Consider the following 23,784-nt stretch of genomic DNA (forward strand, 5'->3'; position numbering starts at 1 on the left):
CAAAACAAGAACACTTTATGCACACACTCAACTTCACCATTTTCAAAAATTATATTTCTCTCTTCATACCAACAAAGTGAGATTTTGTTTCCTTGAATTATATTGATAAAAAATCTTTGTAGTAGCATGATAAAATGAAATCTTATTTCTCTGACTTTTCTTTAGTTGAAGGACAAAGAATATAAAGGGAATATAAAACATTCTATACCGGCTGATGTGAATCCTAATGGACATATATGCAGGTCCCATAGACCCAAAGAAGTCTGTAAAAATGTCTACTTTATATATTTTGGAAAAGAAAAGATAATGAGGAGGATGCTTTGAGGTTATTCAATGTGGTTGTCATTTTAAAACATAAATATCTTTTGAGATTTGTCGGTATTGATTGGTGCCAAAGGGATGTGAGACTTGAAGAAGCTGGTCATCCTTTGATTGATGTCCTAAGTGAGAGCCCTTCTAAGAGCGTGCCCGCCTCTCTTGACGAGCGACCTCCCGTGACATGTAGCATCTAGACAACAAATTAACTTTTGGTCGTCTGGGGTATTCTTGTGTGTAGATCCCAACTATACACAAGTATTTTTAATGATCTAGTTGAAAATAGTAGTTTGTGTTTCTAAAAATATAAAACAACAACAAAGATAGAAAAATAAACAAAAAATAAGAAAAATAACAATAAGAAAAGAAAAAGAAAGTCAATTGGTTAAAGTTTCTAAAACTTACTAATTTTTAGATTTTTGATTTTCTTGAGCCATTTGAGTGTGCAAGGCGAATCACACATGCTTGCGCATTACAAATCAAGTTGGTAATTAAAATTTTAATCTTGACATTCTCTCGTATAATGTATATATAGTTAAATACGTATTAGTTAAAATTTTAATTTTCATCAAGTAGACCCACAAAGGCAAAATTTGTAACTTATTGGCTTTGCCGCCATTTCGACCCTCTTGTGGGCTACTATTACGTGTAACGTTTGATAACATGAGGGTAGGATTTGAAATCCAAAAATTCAACAAGTTCATATCGCACCTTAGGATTCATAACACCCCCAAGGTCGTGAATAACACTTGGGCAAGTAATTTCTTAAACATCCTCAAATCCAAAGTAAGAGGATATCTTGTTGTACCAAGCATAATAGCCGATTACGTGAATTTCATTATTGTCTTTACATTTCGCGATTAAGGCTAAACCCAAGCCATTAAAAACAACAAGTGGGATTAAGCCCCACTTTAGTAATTAGACGTTGTTTGCTCATATGCTACACCGCCTAAATTAAATAAAATCAACCAACTAGAGCCTAATCTTAGTCACGCTCCTCAAAAAGGACAAACACATTAGCACGTGACAAAGAGGTGATTTGATACCTCTCCTAGTGGAACGTTTGACTCCTCTCACTCCCTTCCCTCCAATTTTGCGAGTGAGACCTCAAGGCAATGATCCCACATGGCAAGGTAGAGAGTCCTTCCTATTATACATGTAGAACTAACCCAGTAAAGCCCAACTGTTCGTCTCGAACAGGGCCTTGTCAAATCTGCAAACCATCAAAAGATTTCTTTGCAAATTCAATACAATTCAAAAAATGAATTTATGCTATTTGTGTATTATCCTTGTTCGAACATCCATGACTTATCAATATGCATCACATCCCACATGGAATTACTATGCAAACCCAAAACCATATTTTTGTTGTGGTAGTCCTTACCATTGGGCTTCTAATTGTCCATCATATATCGTGTTTGAGTCTACTACGGGATATTCTCACAATTATGAACCTCAATTTTCAAACACTCACGAGTTTTCTAGTTATCCCAACAATTCATGGAGTTCCACCACAAATAGTCAACCACCATTTATGTCTCCACCTAGTCAGTCAGAATACGGGTTCACTAACATACAGTCCATCACAATACATGTCTCAATCCATACCCAATTCATATTCTACTAGCTCCACCATCTATCATAAACCAAATTTACCATGTAATGGCTGAGCAAACAAAAACAATTCAGGCAATGGCAAAGACCTTGTGTTTTCTCCAATCCATTTCAATCGATGCCATATCTAAGACTAATATTCTTCCCACCAGTCCAGAACTCAACAAACAAGTGGAACAAGATGTTACTATAACAGAGCCAATTGCTAAAGGCCATCCTGATATTCAAGACAAATCAAAACCCCATCACCCTCCACCTAACTATAGTGTGAATTCCTTATTTGATATGCTTCAAGATGTACTTTCTCTCATTCATCCTAGTGCACCATCACCCTTACAAAAAATCAATGACCTCCTGACAGCCAACCAAGAACCATCAGATTATGGTCCATATGATTCTAATTGTAGTGCACCCATGAATGAGGAAATTCCGGCAGCAGATATTTTAGAACATGAGTTAGGAACTCCATCGACACATGCAGTTGGACAATGACATAGAGGAATCTTTTGAAGTTCTAGGAAAAGAGGATGAGGAAAATCATGTGCCAAAAAAGAGGATGTAAAATCTATGGCGGAATATGGATCTAATTTTAGTTTGGTCGTTAAAGACTTAACGATGGAACAAATCTATGACATCCTTAAAATTGTTAACAAGAACCACAATTTTATGGATATGCCAAAGCTAGATGAAGAGTTCTATGAGTTCTCGAGATTATGTGAAGAACCACCACCCGACTATCATTCTCCCAAGTTAACACCTCTTGAAAGCCAACCCGCCTTGCATAAAAAATCCACCAATTTCTGAGGACTGCACCACTAAACCATTTCAAAAGAATCTTCAATTTGCACTTGAGCCAATTGCGTCAAAAGTCCTTCATAACTTTTTCAACCCTTCTAGTGATGAAATTGTCCCTAACTCACCAACACAAGAGTCCACCATTCCAGTTGATAAGAGCCCCGCTTTGATTGAGTGTCTTGAAAAGCCTAGTTTGTTCTATTTCACATCATATGAACCTCATGAAGGTCAACTAATACCAAAATCTCACTTTCTTGGACAGTTACATACAACATGACGGGTTATTATATAAATTCGATGATAGGTTACATAAACTTTCTTTTATCATTCTACATCTTACATTCCAAATGCACCATTTCATTATATTTGGGGGCAAATATTTTGTCATGTTTTTCTGTATTGATTCCAAACTATTTAGACTATTAGTTTATAGTTAACAACATATCATCTATCTAATGCATAGTCTTAGAGAATCTGACCTAAAACGACCCCACATATAGTTTTGACTATAAAAGACTCATTATTTTATCGGTGGATTCCACTCCATTCTTATATCATGGGAGTGCACCTTTAAGGTAACCGGACCATCCTCTTGGAGTATATGGTTGTAAGCGCTGTAACCTTAGTCCACATATATCTCGCGCACTCCCTTCTTGCATTTTTACTCGTATTTTGAGTAGTGTATATATATGGAGCGAGTATACTATTTTTCTTTTCTTTAATTTTCATTCTTTTTTCGTCCAAGTAATGAAAGATTCTTGATACACTATAGTAATGTGATTTTCTAAAACACGGACAATGGATTCCACCTAGACCAAACCTTAGAAGTACGCAATCTCCATTCTTCTAAGGACGGTTTGAGGATCAATTATGTGTTACTAAGGGTTGCCTATATCACCGTGCTATTTATACAAGACATCTTACGTCTTGTGCAGTAAACCCCCCCAACACATAACTGAAGCCACAATTTGACTAGATTGGGTTCGATAAAGAGCCGACATAAAAGTTGCATAAGATTAATTTTTTGGTTTTGTTTTCAAACTTAGTTTTAGAAATCACTATTTTTGTATGAGTTATCTTTATAACATCTCTACATAGTTTTTTCAAAAACTTGAGGATATAAAAATGAAAATCATACGCCCATGAGTAGTCAAAAATTATACCGGACAAACGTATAATTTTATCTTCTTGAAAAACCTCTCTATATGTCTAGAGATACATTTTAATCGGGAAAATCATTTTTCAAAAAAATAAATAAAATAATAATAATAATAATGAGGCGATCTAAAACAAGAATTAAACAAATGGTGTAACCCAAAGTGAAACCATTGTATGTTTAATTCTATCTTTTTATCCACCTCTCTATTATTGTCTCGAGAATCTAACGTTAAAAGACTCAACTTTGTATAAATTTTTTGAAACTGTTCCCTTCTTTTATAAATCTTTAAAAATTTAAAACTTCTTTCTTTCTCTAATCCTCTAACTCTTTCAAAATGTCTACTTCTACATACAAAATCTCTGCACCTAGCAAGACTAGATGGATTTGTTTCAATGATCGTGTATAAACACTTCCACATGAGATGAAAGTGACGATATGGACACACTTACCAAAGACCAAACCTAGTTAAGGTAAAAGTTTATATGCACATAAGAGACGTGCTAAGAGAGAAGACTAGTGCTTGAACTGTCAAACACCAACCTATCCTGGTCTTCAACCTCATAGTGAAAATTCAGTTTTTAAAGTTTATACTTGTTTACCACTTGCAAGTCGCGCTTAACTTCATAGAATAATCCAACCATCTGGTTGAGATGGACTCAAATTTTTAAAACCTTGAAAAGTCTTGGGGATCTAACTTAGACCCATCTTTTTAAAATTTCAGTTCCAAAAATAAAACATACAAAACAATTAATTAATTTTTTTACAAGTTCCTTCCGTTTGTACATATTTCCATTCCTTTCTTTCATGTACTCATAGTGATTATATTCTAACACAATCTAATTCACGAGATTCCCTCCGTGCATACAACTTATGTCATCGACGCTCTCCAAGGCGTTCTTCCACCATCTTGTTTTTCATCCACCGTTGGATGTGATCATATCATATATCATTGTGTAATATTTTTTATGTTGATCATTTTGGTAGCTCATTGGTCCAAATCAGACAGGTAACGAAGCGAGGATCTGCATTTTACACATTCTAAGGCACTAAGGACTTGATAGGAATTATGAGATTTCAGAGGGGCTTGGGCCAATTTTTCAAACTTAAAAGGAGGCAGGTGCAGTTCATGTGTCATCATTTCTTTTACCCCACGTGACCTGCCTCCCATCCCCACCCACCCCACATCCATCTTCTCCAACCAAACAAAACCCTCGCCGCTAGTGCAACCTACGCGCCCGCCCCCTATAAGCACGTGAATGCTTGTACAACCACCACTGATATTTACCAAATTTTTACAGTAAACTCCATTTTCAACCCCCATTACAACTATACACTCCTAATTTACCAAGTCTTACCCAAAATGGCCCAAGTAATAAAAATCCTCTCGGAACAAAATTTCCAAAATCTCTTCTGTTCCAATCTCTTTAGAGTGCATTTCATGGCAGAGATAAAAAGAAGACATTGGAGGTCTTTGGTGCTATTAGGTGAGACATTTTACTCCCCCTCGCTTGCTCTTTCATTTTATAACCATATGCACCGAGTGACGGATGGTAAAGTGTTCTGTATGTTCAATAAGGGCACTTATCAACTTACACTAGAGGTGGTGAATGAAGCAATTGGGATTCCTTTGAAGGTTTACACTCAGACAAAGCGGACTTCGGAGAATAAGACTATGGATGTTATAATCGCTGAGACACTTCTAGAGGGTATGTAGAAAAAATCTCTCGTCTCATTGTGCCTTTCAGAGCTCTCTGAGGAATAACCTTTTTTTTTGCAGGCAAAATATGAATATATTAATATAAATATAAATATAAGGTTACACAGTTAAGTTTCCACCCTAATAGACAAAAGGATATCTTTCTACACTCTAGGGAAATCTAAATTGTAACTAGTCAAGATTTTCCCATGTTATGACAATTGTTGGTCTTTCATCGCTCCACACAAAGTCATCCTGATCTAGAGTGGCTCCAGGCTTTGCAGCCGAATCTGCGCTGAAGTTGGCTTTCCTCTGAGGAAGAACCAATTGGCCGTTTCTCAATGGGTAGCCTACAATCTTATAGCTAGGCTCAGTCAAGCCATCCGACATCAGTAAATGTATGCTTCACATCCTCTGTATTCTTCAAGAGCAGAAAAACAGTTTCTGCATAGTCCACTTCATCTGGGAGCAACTCCGATCCGTAAAGTCCAGAAGACGACTACTTCTCTTCTTGTTAAAAATTCCGCGCCCTGTTAAAAGTAGAATAAATTCATTTTTTTTATATTAATTGCAATATTACCTCATGAGTATAGTACAATACTCGTACGCCCAACCACTCCAGTAATTGCATAAAAAAAAATTTCATACTATACGATATCTAGAAATTGAAAGAATTGGGATTCTCTAATTAAGGAACGTGCACGCACAAACAACCTCCCTCAATTCTTAAGTGGCATGGCCGTTGGTTTGAAAAGTTTTTAGTAGATGTGCTTCAAGGCTATTGAAGACACTATTTATATGCGTAGCAAGGACGCTTCAGGTAACACCTCTTTACATCCTCGAATCTACTGTAAGAGGATTCTATTTTTTGTAATAATCAGGCTAATTTTTGCATGCTCATTAGAAATTGCCTATTAGTCTTAAAACTTGCATGCAATTAAGATCTAATATGCATAAACCTGCCTTATTAGTTTATCATAGACGCAAAAATTAACGCCTATCTAGAAATTCACCAATCACCACACACACACCACCTACACCCACCCCAACTACATTTGTAGCAATGGTGAAGAAATAGCAGAGAGACCCCTCTCTGATTTTTATAAGGCTTTAAACTATGAACCGAGTCCTGTATAATTCTTGTAGATACTACGGGAGATTTTAGAATCCCCCATAATATATTTAATCTGCTACCTGTTTTCCATGGCTTAAACCATGAGAAGCCTTATTAACACTTACGTAGGATACAACAAGTAATTACTACATGTCATCATCCTAACGTAAGACCTGAACAAATAAAGCTGAGGGTGTTTCCTTTCACCCTAGCTGACAAAGCAGCAGCTTGGCTAATAGTACAAAAGCCAAACTCTGTCGACACATGGGAAAAACTAGTTGAATTATTTATGGAACAATTTTACCCACCACAGAAGACTGATGAGATGCTATTACATATTCATTTCTTTCGCCAAAAGCCTCAAGAATCCTTTTCTGAGGTAGCTTGACAAAGCAACAGCTTGGCTAATAGCACAAAAGCCAAACTCTATCGACATATGGGAAAAACTAGTTGAATTATTTATGGAACAATATTATCCACCACAGAAGACTGATGAGATGCTATCACATATTCATTTATTTCGCCAAAAGCCTCAAGAATCCTTTTCTGAGGCTTGAAATCATTTCACTGATCTTGTAGTAGAATGTCCCCATTATAATCTTGGTAAAGACACACTAGTTTGTGCCTTCTTCAAAGGCTTATGCCAACACCATAAGGAGACGTTAGACATCATGAACGGAGGTAATTTCTTAAGTAAAGGAGCCACAGATGCTTATAACTTCTTAGATAATCAATCCAAGAAAAGTAACAACTAGGGAGGTAACAATTACTCCCGCTCCAATACTTGTTCTTCAACAGTTAAGGCAACTAGTATGTTTGAGGTAAAACCTGACCATGAACTTAAAACTCTTATTGAATCCCTCACTAAAAAGGTCGATGCCCTCTCTGTGCATAAACAAGAAGTGATACCCACTCCATTCATGAACATCAACTCCCCTCCATGTAATGTATGTTTTAGTCCGATCCCAACCATACCAATTCCTTTAGTCCCTTACTCTACAGTTCACTGCCACCACAACCCGTAGATAATTACGCTTTCACCAACCCTAACACACAATGGATGCAAAACACTAATTATAATCAACAACAACAACTTGCACCAGGTATTAATTATCAAAGCGTTAGGCCCACTACAAACTTCAACCAATTTAACCAACATCTAGGAAAAGGTGATTTAGGTGACCAGAAGAGAAGTTTAGTGCCCGTGACCCAGAACAATCAACATCAAGACATGACCACGCACCAAGCCTTAGTTCTAGTCACTCCACCAGTTAAACCATCTACAAAGGACGTAGTAGTAACTTTGCTACAACAAAACTCCAACTTGATGAAGGAACAAAATGAAAAAAACTCCAACTTGATGAAGCAACAAAATGAACAAAACTCCAGATTTATGAAAGATCAACATGATTAAAACTTTAACATGCTACAACAAACGATGCAAATGATGTAGTATTTGTGCCAAAAGGTACTTGAGCTGTCTCCTAACCAAAATAATAACCAACAAGGCATGTTTCCAGGTCAAGCTGTGCATAATCCTAAGTCTACAAACACTGCCTTTGAAGTAAATAGTATTCAATGTCATGGTAATATAAACCAAGGAGAACTACAGGCCGTAACTACCCTTTGTTATGGGAAAGTAGTTGATAACAAAGTGATTATGCTTGAAAATTGCCCACAAATGAAAGCTGAAAATGTAACCATACCAATTACTGTCATAGAAACTAAAGACCCTACAACTGTAGAAGTTCCAGTCCAACCCCAACCAAAAGGGAAACCTTACAAGACCCAATAATAGAAATTGATGATCCTACACCTGTAGAGGTTCCAATATGGAAACCTAGTTGGAAAATGGCAAAAGATAAAAACAAGGTTGATAATACTGTTGACCTTTATGTTAAGTATGGAGAAAAACAACCGTTTCCTCAGAGACTAGTTATGTCTAAAAAGGTCGAGAATTTTGATGAGATTAGAAAAGTGTTTAAAAATCTGACTATAAACCTACATTTTCTAGATGCTATAAAAAGCCTACCTGGACACGCTAAGTTTCTAAAAGAGTTGTGCACCACAAATAGGAAAACTAACATACCCAAAGAAGCCTTATTAACTAAACAATATCCCTCTTTATCTGAACATAACGGAATCGTTAAGTACAAGGACCTTGGCCGTCCAACTGTATAATGCACCTTAGGCGATAACTCCATAACAACTGCACTATTAGACCTAGGGGGAATGTTAACTTACTCTTTTTTTATTTATATAAACAGTTAGGTCTCCACGAACTAAAACCGACCAAAATGACTTTGCAGTTAGTCGATTGTTCTATTAAGTATCCCAAAGGCGTAGTTGAAAACATTCTCGTTAAAATTCAAGATTTTTACTATCCGGTTGATTTCGTTATTCTTGACACAGCAGCTGCTCATGATTCTATTCCATCATCTTAGGGCGCCCTTTCTTGGCAATCGCCAATGCCCAAATAAATTGTCAGGATAGATCAATGACTATTTTCTTTGGAAATCTGTCCATAGAGGTTAAGATGTTTAGACTCAAGCAGGGCAGCTAGGTTTGCTTATAGAAGGAGAAGTGAAATCCATTGAGAGTTTTATATATCACATTAGTGCTTCCGACACTTTCCTTCCCACACTAGTAGATACCCCTCTTAGGGAAAAAGACAAAGATCATAATTTCAACTCCCTGAACATAGATGAAATTGAGGAAGATTTCCTTCAACTATTTTGCAACCTTTCTTTGCCACCTCGCGAGTCCCTTCCTATTAACATCCATTCATCCCTTAACACCATGACGGAAGAAATTTTTTTTCACCCTCTATCCCAGTGATTCTTCAGACCCACCTATTGAGGAATGTCTTGCATATCTCAAGGCTTCTAGGCCTTTGATGATATAGAACTAAGAACACTAGCTCATAACCATTCACCTTCCATCACCAATGTTCCCTACCCTCCACCTTTTCAAAGGAATCTTGAGTTTGCACTTGACCTTCTTGCTTCTCCTATGTTTCATGACTTTTTAAACCCATATGGTGAAGAGGTAATACCCAAGGACGTACAAGCCACCTGACACTTTCTCAGTTTTCCCATTCCTTCCTTCTAAAACTTATCCATATCCCACGTATCTTCCACAACCATCCATTTCCTCACGATCATTCACTTGGAAACCCTTTCGTTTAAGAAAAAAGAAGAAAGTGTATGCTAGGTTACATTCTAGGTCTATTAGACTTCACTCCCATTCGGCTAAGCCACGTCGTAGAAAATCATGGTGCTTAATTCTGTTTGGGCGTGCTTTATGTGTTAATTATTTATGGAAAGACCCACAACTCTTTAGATTGTTGATATATGGTAAATTACATGTTAATATATTTTAGATAAAGTCTCGAGTATCTGACTTTAAAAGACTTATAGTATTCTTTAGTGTACTCCATTCCAATATTATATTATGGGAGTACACCATGAGTTCCATTTTTATTTCTTCATCGTAATTTTGTTTTTCCAAAAATCCAACATATAAAAATTAAAAAATAATAATAATAATAAAAAAATTAAAACATAAACATAAACATGTATTAGTAAGTTTAGGGAATCTGACTTTAAATGACCCATGTTTTTGTAAAATACCACCTTAATGGAGTATAGGCCACAAAATTTTTCAAACTTATAATTAAAAAGAGTTTTCAAATTTTGTTTGGGGGTGGCATATTTTGGACTTTCATTTCAAAACTTTTTTCCACCATTTGCCTATCATGTTTATTCCAGTAGAGTCTACGCTAGTTAGTTACATAATTTAATTGTGCTATTGATTTATTCCATGAACCCTCTTCTCCCAAATTGTTTGGGGGTGGTATATTTAATTTTAGCACGTTGTACGTCCACATATTAAAATTGCATGTATAAATTTTGAAACATAGAACCCATGGGCCTTGTTGATTTAATAATGTAATTAGGTACATTAATTTCGTTAAATTTTACTATTTTACGGAATTTCGGAAGCTAATTCTATAGGAGCCATGATATGCGCATGCTTGATTTGTGAACGTATGATATTATTATTTTATTTATGAGTCCGCTTATGTGCCAAGGGCTATTTATTATTTTATGTTATCCCCATAACAGGTGAAACTCATATAGGAGTTGCGTATGTTTTTATTTTTTTATATTAGTATAGATTAATCTTCTTTTTCAGGTGCTCCCATTTACAAGCACGTTTATATGGTACTCTCTATCATTTATTTTCATTCCATACTTTGGGGACAAAGCATGATTTTGTTTGGGGGTGGTATAGAAACATGTTGTAAATGTTTAAGCACATATTAGGTTGTATATTACGTATTATTTGTTGTATAAAAAGTATAAAATCATAAAAATAGTTTATACTATGCACTTAGTAATAATGGTATTGTTCCCTTCTCCAAGATGATATTAGTCTAGAAATCTCACATAATACTTGAATTAGGATTTAATTTTTGAAACTTAGATTAATATGTAGGTAATAGTCATTGCATCTTTTCATAAACATCTTGCATGAACATTTACGATTGTACTTAGCAGTATTTTTCTGAGACCTGGGTTAAAGTACTTAATACATATCTTGTGAGCATCTAGCCTAAAAGCCTTATAAGAGTAAAATATTTGAGTGATGACATAAGGGAGAAGTAAATTCCGAATAGAGAAATCACACATCCACTTGCTTGATCACCATACCATATCCTAAGCGAGAATTTAGGCCCTTTTTAGATCGATATAGCCAGAAATTCTAACCTAAGTATATTTTATGCTAGTCGCTCTACTGAGCCTTTCATTAGCTTTTTCACAAACCATAAATCCTTTACCCAATAAAACAAAATAAAAAAATAAAAAATCAGCCTACCTATCTGGATAAGTCAGAGAAATATGATGAGTGAAGAAAAGAGAAGAGAAAAACTTGTGTAAACAAAAATTAGTTAGTTACTTCAAAAGAAAAAGAAAAGAAAAGAAAAAAAAAAAAGAAAAGAAAAATAAAAATAGAAATAAAATAAAAAATCCAAAAAAATAGAATAAAAGGAGTCAAAAAACCAAAATAAAAAGGCTAATGATGGAAACTAAGTGTAGAAGCAAAGTAAGAACTTAATAAGGTTTTCTCTATGTTACATATTTTGAAACCCTATCATCTCAGACTTGTCTTTTTGAATATCCATTTCTTCCTTCTTTAACCAACACCTACGCCCCGTGTAACGCCCGTATTTAAAATACGTAATTATTTATTAATTAATTAAATTATTTATTTAAAAATCGGCTGGATTGGATTTGGGATACGGGCTTGATTTCTGGGCCCGAGTCTGTTTTGGGCTTGGGTTTCAAACCCAAGTATATAATCACATTGTTCTAGAGAATAGGGCTTTTAGAGAAGAAAAATAATAAAAATGGAGGCAGAGCTAGAAACTCGTTTGCTGGAGGGTGGAGCGCGACGATTCGGACGAGGAGGGATTCGTCGAGTTGAGTTTTAATACAGGTGAGTAGCTATTTTTGCTATTTCACTGAATTTATAGTTTCCGTGTACCGGCGTATACTGTTAAAAAGTTTCTGCTCATATTTTCGGTTCATTATTTTGTTATTAGCATTTGTCCCCGCTTTTGAAACTTCGTCTTGTTCATACTATTGAGATCTGTATTTTGTCCCGCTTCATATCGTTATTAGCATTCGGATCCCCTTTCATCCGTTAAAAATTAGTTAAACTGTATTTTGAAACTCTGTTGAGACTCAGAGATCGACATTGAATTGTCGAAGCTTCGAGAAGCTGTTAATGGTAGCACAAGCCCAACAGCAAGAAATCGTCCCATATTTTGGTTTGAACTCTTTTGGGTTGGTTTTGAACCCGTACTGATGTGGTTAGGATTGAAGATGTTGGGTGGTGGTGGTAGAGTGTTGGGGTATTTGTTGGTTGAAATTGGTGGTTAAAATGTCGGGATGGATATTGGGGGTGGCAGTAAAGCTTGCACTGTTCATCAATGGCGTCGCCTGTTATGATGTTGGTTGAACTCTTGATGTTTTGTTTTTTTTTTATGTGTCTACTGGAATGGATTGTTTGGTGGTGGTTGTGGAATTTGGACAATGGTGCATTTGAAGCTTGAAACGAAAGTTAATGGGGGCGGGAATTATTTCTAGATCTAGGTTTGATGAAGATGAGGGATTAAGGAGGTGAGATTTTTGGTTTTATTAAAGTTTAAGGGGTTTTTATAGGGATTAAAACCGGTGGGTTAAGGGGGGAGGACGAGTGGTGGCCAGACTTGAGCAGGTGGTGGCTGGTGGTGGTGGTAGCAGGTGAGGAAGAAGACCTGATGGTCGGTTTGGGCTTTGGGCCTAATTCCTTAGTTGGTTTTGGTTGGGCCGACCTTGTTTTGTTTTGGTTGGGCCGATGGTAGTTTGTATTGCTTGGGCCGGTCCATGTTAGGTTAAACTATTTTTGGGCCGGTTTAGTTTAAGTTGTATGGGCCAAAACTAATTAGTTTTCTTTGGGCCGGTTTCTAATTTTATGTGGGTTGGTCCTTATAACCCCAATTGGGTCAGGTTGAATAATAAGTTTGTTTAGACTTTTGGGGTCCAGGTTTTAAGGTTTGGGCTTGGCCAGTTGGGTCCGAACCATTACCTTAGCCATGACATGAACTTTGACCTTAGCCATGAACCATGGCTATGACCATGAACCTGTTGAACCTAGAAACGATAGTTTGACTTTGACAATGATAGTTTGACTTCGACCATGACAATTTGACTTTGACCATGACATGTCGACTTTGACTTTGACCGTTGACCGTTGACTGTGGAATGTTGACTTTTTCCAATTTTTCTCATATTTAAGAATATGGACAAATATAGTAATAAAATATTGTCGAAAATTATATAACGTTGTTTGTCATTATCTAATTAAGATTTGACGTGAGTAGTGTGTAAAACATATATATATTGGGCTTTGATTGTGGACTGTGGACTGTTTAATTATGCTGCATTTTATGTTGTAAATTGTATGGACAAATCAAATGCTAAAATGCTGTGGCAGCCTTATTCCACATGATGGGGTCCATAATTCCCGATCCTCCCTGTTCTTTATCCATTCTAATGAGTGAGTGGCTAGCATGGTGCATCTTCGGTGTCATGTCTGGTCCTGCCCATAGGAATCGAATACAAATCTTAGTAATATCCCTCAAAGTTTTTTTGGGTAAGATAAATGTTCGAGCCCAATAAACATGAAAAGAGGATAAGATTGATTGAATTAATTGTAACCTTCCCGCATGAGTGAGAGCTTTATTCTTCCAATTAGATATCGTCTTGGTGACCATTTCTGTCAGAGGCATGCATTCTTTAATACCCATTCTTGCTGCAGTGAGTGGCAACCCTAGATACGTTACAGGGGGTTGTATCAGCTGCACTTCCATAATATCCGCCAATTCCTGAGCTTCATGATTACTCATGCTTCCAGCAAGGAGGGTAGTATCTGTCTACTTAACTTCAGACCAGTGCATTCAGAGAAATCATTAATAGTCTTCTTCATTGCCCTCACTGTCGTATCATCCCCTTTACAGAACACCAAGACATCATCGGCAAAACACAGATGTGTAATGCCCAATTTCTTACATTTAGAGTAGTAAGAAATTTCTTTTGTCATAACACTACGATTCAACATTCCACCAAGTACCTCCATGACAAGGACAAATAAGTAAGGGGATATGGGGTCCCCTTGTCTGAGCCCCCTACATCCAGCAAAGTAGCCCTGCGGTGTACCATTAACTATAATATAATAGTATGGTGTAGAATAGCACATCTTTGTCCACTCAATGAACTTCTCATGGAATCTGAATCTTGCCATTACTTTCTCAATAGTCTGCCAGCTAACTTTGTCATATGCTTTAGTAATATCAATCTTGATGGAGCATCTTTTAGACCCATGTGCTCGATTATAACTTCTGATAAGCTCATGACCCAGCAGGAGGTTGTCTTGGATCGATTTTTCAGGGATGAACGTAGATTGTTGCATGGAAATGATGTTAGGCATATACGGCTTCATTCTATTAGTGAGTAGCTTTGATACACACTTATAGGTCTGAACTCTTCTACTCTTGAGGGAGTTGCACATTTAGGGATGAGACAGATGTTGGTAGAGTTGACTCCTCTATTAATAGCCTTCAATGCAAACACAGAAGTAACAGCTTTGACAAACTCCTCCTTCTCATGCTGCCAGTTCTTTTTGAAGAAAAATGCATTGAAGCCATCAGGCCCTGGGGCCTTGTTATCTTCCATTTCAAACAAAGCTAGCTGTACTTCTGCCTCAGTAAAATCTTGCACCATTAGCTCTGCCTCATATGTAGTAAGCACCCTTGGGAAGTGGAGACCCTCCAGGAATGCAGAGTCACATAGAACAGGAGCTGGTTGTCCCAACAAGCCTTTGTAGTAGTCAACAAATGCTTCTGATACTCCCACATGACCTTCCCTTCTAACACTAGTGGGATATTGAACTGCCCATATAAGATTCCTGCCTTTTCTCTCTTTAAGCATCTTGTGGAAAAATTCAGTGCATTTATCCCTATACTTAATCCAATCACATTTTGTTCTATGTTGGAGATCCTCCCCTTCCATAATAACAAGCTGACAAAGAGTGGTCTTGGCTTCCTTCTCTTGTATGCATAAAAGACTATCCATAGGATTGCTTTGTTGAGCTTTCTGGATGCTCTTGAGCTCTTTCCTTGCTGCTTCTGTCTGCTTAGTTAAATCCGAGCAGTAGAATTTTGCCCATCCTTTAAGCTTACTCTTCAGCTTCTTTAGTTTTTGGGTTAGGATGTACATGGGGCACCCAAACACTACTTCATTCCAGCATGCTAGAAACGTGGCCAAAAATTCAGGATGTAGAATCCAAAAATTACTGAACCTGAAAGGTGCAGAGAAATTATTCAAGATAGTAATGATAATAGGTGAGTGGTCAGAAGTGCCAGGTGGCAAGAATTCAGCAAACGAGAAGGAAAAATAAGAGCTCCAAGAGCTATTTACCAAGCACCCATCAATTTTAGACCACTTACTGGCAAAGTTGGTCCAAGTGTAGAAACCCTCAGTAGCTTTGATGTCATATAGTTAAGCTTGAACAAGACAGTCAGAAAAGGGGCCTGTCTCCCGAGCATGCACCGCCTTTCCTCTAATACGTTCAAAGGAGTACAAAACATTGTTAAAGTCCCCATCAACACACCACTCACCCTGAACTCCAGAATGAATAGAGCAAATATCACTCCATAACCTCAGTCTGTCAGCACTTGAGTTCCTGGCATGTACCACAGTTAAGAAAAATGATTTCATAGTAGGTAACAACTCAACCTTACAGTGAATAAGTTGATCCGTTTCCATAATTTTCACCAAGGAGATAATGCCCGGATCTCATGATAGCCATACTCGACCACTTGGACTACTGATGTTATTGTTAACAAAAGCCCATGAAGGGCAACAGATGTTGCTGATGGACTGAAACTTCTCAATCTTGACTTTAGTTTCCAATATACCAAATAGACACAATTTATTCACATTTCTAAAACTATTCATGTATCTAGCTTTATTAGTGTTATTAAGTCCCCGCACATTCCATATAGTAATCTTCGACATTACTAATGTTTGTGGTTCTCTTTCCTACTCGAGTCCTTGTTCTTTCCCTTTCCATTTTTACTGGAGTTGTCCTTAGCCTATGACCTTGTTATTACTTGCAAAGGAAGGACAATTGATGTGGTTGCCTGCTGCGGCTGCTCGTCATTAAAGAGTTCCTTTTCTGGTTCGAAAAAGTCATCTTCAATGATTCCATCTTCTAGCACTGCTGCTTCATAAACTACTTGCTCATCCTGAAATTGAGATTCTTCAATAGGTGCCGGGACATCACCATGAATGATCAACTCAGAACTCTGTATAATATCTTCTGCTGAGTTTTGGAGTATGGCAAATCTACCTCCACTAACATCCAGTGCAGCTGCGTCTGGGTTAATGAACCCCACAGTGTTGCTAGACTCCAGGATGGATACAACTATTTCATCCGCTGTGATTCCCTGCATGATGGGGTTAGCTCCAGTTAAAAGGACTATCATGCCCACATTTGGCCCCTCATTACCTTACTTTCAATGTGAATAAAGCCCACATAAGGAACTAAAGCCCTGCTATCATTACAACCTGTCAAGCTCACATCCTCAGTAGTAGTAGCCACCACTACTTCTCTTACTGCCCCTGTTCCATATTCTTCTGCCTGCTCCCTCATGGTATCGCCTTCATGAGGACACTCTTGGTTAGTAGTGTCTTCATTTGTTTGTGCCTGGCCATTCTGTTGTGTGTTTCATCTTCTCCAAACTCGAGCATTTCTTCCATTACACTTGTCATCTGTGTGCCCAAATCAGTTACATTTTGTACAGGATACTGGCTTCCATGGGTATTCAAGTGGGATAACAACCTCTCGATTTCCTGCTTTCACTGTAATGACCTCCTTGTAATCATGATTCACAGGGAATTCAATGCAAAACCGAGCAAATGATAGTCTTTTTCGTTGTGTGGTTGCAGCATCCATAAACATAGGTGTTCCTCCTACTAGACTCGCTAGATATGACAACCCATCAAACGTCCACATCTCCTTAGGAACATCCATCAACTTGACCCAGACCGGTGCTGAAGCCACCTTATTTTTGTAATTATCCACTTCCACAGTCCAAGGTTTAACAACAAACACTTTCCCAGCTATAAACACAGAACCTTCTTCCAGTACCATTTGTCGATCTTTGGTGCTAGTGAAACTCATATAGAACAACTCCTTGTCAGTGGTAATCTCAAATGAACCTTTTAATTTCCACTTCTTCTCCAGAAACTCCTTAACCATTAGGAACGACAGTCTTGAGTCCAGAAAATACCCACCAAGTATTCATCCCACTGTTGAATACCTTGTTCAATCAGCTCTTGGGGGAATTGCGCTACGCCATTTACAATGACAGGAGTGAAAGATTTAAACGTTACAGTCGTGTCTTGAGCACCATTTCTATTGAACAACACACTCCATGAATTTGGACGGTTTCCAGCTTGTCTATTCAAATTTGACGACTACAGGGGGTTGCTAGATGAGGCCATGATGAAGAGGGATGAATAGAGTCACGAAGCTCTTAAATTCCTTATCTGAACTTGCACTGTTCGCAGTGAAGGATTTTACCAAATAAGGAATGAAGCTAGAGTCTGGTTCGGATAAGCGAGGGAAAACTCTATATTTTAACTAAATTAGGAAAGGAGAGGTGTATCGGATCACATTAGCAACTTAAGTTATGTTGCTACCAATTGCCCTAAGAAAGGACCCCATTGACATAATACTTGGTTCCACCCCAATGAAAGATTCTTGATACATCAATAGTTATGTGATGTTTCCAAAAACAAAACAGGCACTGGATTCCACATAGACTAACCTTTAGAAGTACGCAATCTCCATTCTTCTAAGGGCGGTTTGAGGATCAATTATGTGTTACTAAGGGTCGCCCATATAACCATGTACTTTCTGTCGTCCCAGTTTAAATCGCATAGATACCAATTGTCCCTTGCTCAACAACATATCATCACTTCAACCAGAAGAAGTCTGTGCTTTCAATGTACCAAATGCAACATGGAGGCAACACCCAAATTTCACATGGAGTACTAATCCACAAACACCAACCACCTCTAGGGTTCACTAATTATGTCAAACCACCAAATGCATTCAGACAAGGATAATATACCTATAACAATCAGAACAGAGCTTTGGTTTCATCCCAGTTTAACTAGAACTATCAAAATCCACCAAAGAGACCTAGTTCCACCACCCACTAGTGTCGAATCCTCTAAACCCTTCCATTATGTTTTGTGCAGTAAATCCCCCAACACACATAACTGAAGCCACAGTTTGACTGGATTGGGTTCAATAAAGAGCCGACATGAAAGTTGCCTAAGATCACCTGTTATGGTTTGTTTTAAAAAATTAGTGTTTAGAATCACGACTTTTGAGTACGAGTATCTTTATAACATCTCTACATAGTTTTCAAAACTTGAGGATATAAAAATAAAAATTATACGCCCCAGAGAAACCAAAATGATACCGGATCAGCATATAATTTTATCTTCTTGTCAAAACCTCTATATGGTTAAAGATACATTTAGATTGAGAAAAACAATTATTCTAAAACACACACACACACACACACACACACACACACACACACACACTTCATATAGATAGTTGTTTACATGCTTGCATTTCCCATCTTTTTATTTATTAACTTCTAAGTATAATTTTGTATGCATGTTTAGTATTTCATAGTAGAATAATTATCCCTAATACAATAAACCATGTATTTATCGTTATATATCAAACAACCCATGCCCCAAACTTATTTGGGGGTGATATTTTCATAATAAAATACAGAATACAGGTGTAACATAGTTTTTGCTTATATTTCTATGGTAATCTCTTTCCTTATCTCTTTATACTTTGATGACAAAATGTATTTCTATTTGGGGGGTGGTATAGTAATATTTTGTAAAAACTAGGCATTTCTTATATTAGATATAGAAGTATATTTCTTCATTTCTAAAAAAAAAATTCAAAAAAAGAACAAAAATATTTTTCTGTTTAGTATTAAAAGTCTTGTATCCTTTTCCATGATGAATAAAAAGTTTAGAAGTCTTATTATAGCAATAGAGTAAGGATTCGTTCTTGGAACTTAGACTAAAATTCGTACAATACTTTCTGCATCTTTTCATGAATGACATTTGACATTCATAAAAACAGTTAAACACTAATATTAATCCTAAATAACACTAACACGTAATATTACCGTTCTTATGTCATCAATTCTAAATACTTACGCTCAATATATCATCATGTAATATACTACGAGTAACAAGTTCATTCCACTCTTAAACTACCAAGACATAAATATAATTCAACTAATTTAATCTAAGGGAAGAACACGTGAGAGTAATGATTTAAATAAGAAATTAGTTATTATGATGATACTATGAATTTATATTAAATTAACTTAAACAATATAAATATGTGAATCAAAGATAGAGAATGTTAGAGAGAGAGAATGAAATCTACTTTTCAATTCCTAGAAGTGTTAGAATAGATTATTGAGAAACCTTAATCTTTATATTCTCACTAAAAGCTTAAATATAAATCTTAGACTTTTATGATCCCTAATTCAATTATACTATCTCTAGTCATAATCAAATTAGCATGAGAGGAAGGTTTGTTTTCCATTCTCATGGCAAAACTCACAACCCTTTGTTTAGATTTTTCTCTTCTTATCTCTAAGTCAAGAAAAATCCAAACTTTAAACCCTAATCAACAAATCTATGTTAAACAAATCAATCCCTCTTAAAGCTTCAATAACTTCCCTATAATGGGAGTTTATCTTTGATTCATTGGACGTTCTAAACTAAAACAATAAAGTAAAGACATAATATAAAGAAGAATAAAATTGAATATAACTAAGCTTTTGATTGAAGAAGGTTTTAATGGATGCTACATTACAAACTAATTAACTAAACCTAAACTAAACTAATGAAAGAGAGAGAAAGAGACCCTAATTACTACTAAACTAATGAGGAGGTGAGCCTAGTTTAAGTTTTGCCTTTATCCTTTTTATATAGGAGAGGATTAGGGTTATATTTTAGTGCATAGGCATGGATGCTAGACTTTGGGCCTCTAATATGAGCCCAAAGTCCATTAGGTTAAGTCTAAAAGGGCTAATTCTACTTGAAATTACTTTAGTGCCCTTTTCATTTACTTTTACAACTCTGATTGGGGCAAGGCTGGGTCCATTGGAACGCTTATTCCAAGTTGGTCATTTTGATATAAAGTAGGCCCAATTCTGAGATCTGAGTCCAAAGATACGCTCTTTTGAAGTTCTGATGACTTTTTGTTCTTTTTCTACACACACAACACCTACACCTACCCCAACTACATCTGTAGCAATGGGTGAAGAAATAGCAGAGAGACCCCTCTCTGATTTCTATAAGGCTTTAAACGATGGACCTGAGTCCTGCATTATTCTTGGAGATACAATAGGAGATTTTAGAATCTCTCCCACCCCAACTATATTTAATCTGTTACCTGTTTTCCATGGCTTAGACCATGAGAAGCCTTATCAACACTTATGTAGGATATAACAAGTACTAACAACATTCCATCATGCTAACATAAGACCTGAACAAATAAAGCCCAGGGTGTTTTCTTTCCCCCTAGCTAACAAAGTGGCTGCTTAGATAACAGCACAAAAGCCGAACTCTGTCGGCACATGGGAAAAACTAGTTGAATTATTTATGGAACAATTCTACCTACCATAGAAGACTGATGAGATGATACAAAATATTCACTTCTTTTGCTAAAAGCCTCAAGAATCTTTTTATGAGGCTTGGAACCGTTTCATTGATCTTCTTGTAGAATGCCCCCATCATAATCTTGGTAAAGACACACTATTTCGTGCCTTCTTCAAAGGCATATCCCAACACCATAAAGAGACTTTAGATATCATGAATGGAGGTCATTTCTTAAGTAAAGGAGCCAAAATGTTTATAACTTTTTAGATACTCAATCCAGAAAAGCAACAACTGGGGAGGTAACGATTACTCCCGCTCCAATACTTCTTCTTCAACAGTTAAGGTAACCAGTATGATTGAGGTAAAACCAGATCCTAAACTTAGAACTTTAATTGAATCCCTCACTCGAAAGGTCGATGCCCTCTCTGTCCATTAACAAGAAGCGAAACCCACTCCTGTCATGAACATAAACACTGATCCTTGTCATATCTGGTTTAATCCCAACCATACCAATTCCTTTTATCCCTTACTCTACGGTCCACCTTTATCACAACCCATAGATAATTACGCTTTCACCAACTCTAACACACAATGGATGCATAACACTAATTATAATAAACAATAACAACCTGCACCTCCATGCTTTAATTATCAAAATGTTAGGTCCACTACAAACTTCCACCAATTTAACCAACATCTAGGACAAGGAGATTTAGGTGACCAGAACATAAGTTTAGTGCACGTACCTCAATACTATCAAAATCATAACATAAACACTCAAAAACCTTAGTCTCAGTCACCCCTCTTATTATCGCACAACCGGCTAACCCATCAAAACATAACTTATTATTAACCATGATACAAAACCAACAACAACAAACTAATATGATACATGCATTATGCCAAAAGGTACTTGATCTGTCTCTTAACCAAAATAATAACCAATAAGGCGTGTTTCCAGGTCAAGCTGTGCCTAATCCTAAGTCAACAAACACTGCCTTTGAAGTAAACAATATTCAGTGTAATGGTAATATAACCCCAGGGGAACTACATGCTGACACTACCCTTCATTTGGGTAAGGTAGTTGATAACCAAGTGACTACGCCTAAAGATTTCCCGCAAACTAAGAATGAAACCATACCAAATACTATCATAGAAACTGAAGACCATACAACTGTAGAAATTCCAGTCCAACCACAACCAAAAGGGAAAACCTTATAAGACTCAATAATAGAAATTGATGATCCTACACCTGTAGAGGTTCCAATATGGAAATCTAGTTGGAAAATGGAAAAAGATAAAAACAAGGTTAATAATACTGTTGACCCTTATGCTAAGTATAGAGAGAAACAACCGTTTCCCCAGGGACTAGTTATGTCTAAAAAGGATGAGAGTTTTGATGAGATTAGGGAAGTGTTTAAAAATCTGACTATAAACCTACCTTTTCTAGATGCTATAAAAAGTCTCCCTAGACATGCTAAGTTTCTAAAAGAGTTGTGCACCATGAAGAGGAAAACCAACATACCCCAAGAAGCCTTCTTAACCAAACCTTGGGTGATTACTTCATAACAACTGCGCTAGTAGACCTAAGGGCAAGTGTTAACTTGCTCCCATTTTATTTATATAAACAGCTAGGTCTCCACGAACTTAAACTGACCAAAATGACTTTGCAGTTAGCCGATCGTTCTATTAAGTATCCTAAAGGCGTAGTTGAAAATATTCTAGTTAAGTTAAGGATTTTTACTACCCATCCGACTTTGTTATTCTTAACACAGAAGTTGCTCATGATTCTATTCCAATTATCTTAGGGCGTCCTTTCTTGGGAATTGCCAATGCCAAATTAATTGTCGGGATGGATCAATGACTCTTTCCTTTGGAAATCTGTCTGTGGAGGTTAACATGTTTAGACTCAAGCATAGACAACTAGGTTTGCCTGTAAAAGGAGAAGTGAAGTCCATTGAGAGTTTTGTATATCACATTAGTGCTTCCGCCACTTTCTTTCCCACACTAGTAGATACCCCTTTTAGGGAAGAAAATAAAGATCGCAATTTCTACTCCTTGAACATAACTAAAATAGAGAAAGAATTTTCCACCCTACCTTCCGACCCTATGGGAGATGGAGTCAATCTCACAATGAAAGAAATAGATGAATTCCTCAAAGATGCAGATGAATACCATAATTATGTGGATACGAACAACCTAAGTGAGGAATTCTACGAGTTTCTAAGAGCCTATGATGATCCACGCCCTCTCAAGAACTACCTAAAGCACCACCCGACCATCATCGACATGAGCTAATCTCTTATAAATACCATCATTTACCACCACCAATATTCCCCGCCCTCCACATTTTCAAAGAAACCTTAAGTTTGCACTAAATCTTCTTGTTTCTCCTGTGCTTCATGATTTTCTAAACCAATCTGGTGAAGAAGTAATACCCAAGGACAAGCCACCTAACACTTTCTCATTTTTTCCATCCCTTCCCTCTAACACTTATCTACATTCCAAGTATTTTCCACAACCATAATTTTTCTCATGATCATTCACTTGGACACCCTTTAGTTGGAGGAAAAAGAAGAAACTGCATGCTCAATTAGGTTCTCCCTCCATCAAACTTTGCTCTCATTCTACTAAGCTACGTCATAGCAAATCTTGGTGCCTAATTCTGTTTGCAGGTGCTTTCTATGTTAACTATTTATGGAAAGATCCACAACTATTTTGGTTGTTGATTTATGGTAAACTACATATTAATACATGT

The sequence above is a fragment of the Coptis chinensis genome, chromosome 8, assembly GCF_015680905.1.
Source record: "Coptis chinensis isolate HL-2020 chromosome 8, ASM1568090v1, whole genome shotgun sequence".
NCBI classification, from domain to species: Eukaryota; Viridiplantae; Streptophyta; class Magnoliopsida; order Ranunculales; family Ranunculaceae; genus Coptis; species Coptis chinensis.